The following is a 1563-nucleotide window of genomic DNA, read 5'->3' as shown; positions in this document are numbered from 1 at the left end:
CATATATACAAACTGACACAGACGCACACGCACATGCACTACACGCACGGGCACACGCACGCACACACGCACGCACACACGCACGCACACACGCACGCACGCACGCACGCACACACACACACACACACACACACACACACACACACACACACACACACACACACACACACACACACACACACACACACACACACACACACACACGCGCGCGCGCGCAATGAATCTCAGGACCAGTGTGTGTGTGTGTGTGTGTGTGTGTGTGTGTGTGTGTGTGTGTGTGTGTGTGTGTGTGTGTGTGTGTGTGTAGAGAAAGGCAGAAATGGCGTGGGGAAGACTGTGTGCAGGGGTGCGTGCGTTCACGCGCGTCTTTTTCTCCATCACCTTCCTCCCTCCAAGAAGAGGGAGAGAAGTGGTAAAGCGTTAAATATGCAGAAACTGGCACGGCGTAACTCACTTTCGGGCCATCCGGCAGTCGTAATCAAGTTTGGGATGGAAGTTCCTCCCTTAATGCTGGCCGCGGCCTTTGATGTCGCCATCCCGCATTTCCCGAATCGCTGGGCGTATTACGGAAGCGAGATGGAAGGGTAAACTGACGCCACTCCAAGGCAAATATCATTAAGTGTGATTCCGCGCGAAATATGAAGCACGGCATCGCACTCAGCCAACGCCGCAACGGCTTTGCGGCAGCCAGGCCTTAAAAATATATAAGCAGAAGTGCATAATCTAAGCAGAATAAACACGAAGCGATGACCCTGCAAGGCCAGAACACATGCGTAATATCCTTTAACGACTTGTATCGGCGCAGAAAGAGCTATACACGCAACAAGAGACCAATAAAAACGGTTATGTTCCCTTAACCATTGACGCGGAAAGGAAATCAACATCAGGGCTCTCTTTCTCCGTCACTTTTGCGCATGCTTTAGGTCCAGACTTCGGGGGCAGACGCCAAGAATACGAAATCCACGCTTTTCTTGGTAACTAAGGACTAAAGGGATATGGATGACGTCAAAACAGACGGATGAATAGATCTAGTAATGGCTGGGAGGATAAACAGATGCAATTATGACATACAGAATTATGAACAGGTATAGCCGGGCATATATGTAAAAAGTGTAAGTTAAGGATTAAAAATTTTTCACCTGAACAAGTGACGTGCACTTTTGTATGTATCTGGGGAGGGGGGGGGGGGTTGTGTGTGTGTGAATATATATATATATATATATATATATATATATATATATATATATATATATATAATATATATATATATATATATGTATGTGTGCGTCTGCATTCACACACACACACACACACACACACACACACACACACACACACACACACACACACACACACACACACACACACACACACACACACACACACACACACACACATATACATATTGTATTACATATGCTTATTTTACATTGAAGGATAATTCGTTTGAATCCTCTTTACAGTTAATATTTCACACTGAGTTTTGTACACTCGAAACGTTTGTGATTTTTAGAAAATTAAAGAAGTAACAATGTTTCTGTTAACACTGGTCCTGAGATTCAT

This window comes from Penaeus monodon, chromosome 8, assembly GCF_015228065.2.
Source record: "Penaeus monodon isolate SGIC_2016 chromosome 8, NSTDA_Pmon_1, whole genome shotgun sequence".
NCBI lineage: Eukaryota > Metazoa > Arthropoda > Malacostraca > Decapoda > Penaeidae > Penaeus > Penaeus monodon.
This window is presented reverse-complemented; position numbering follows the sequence as displayed.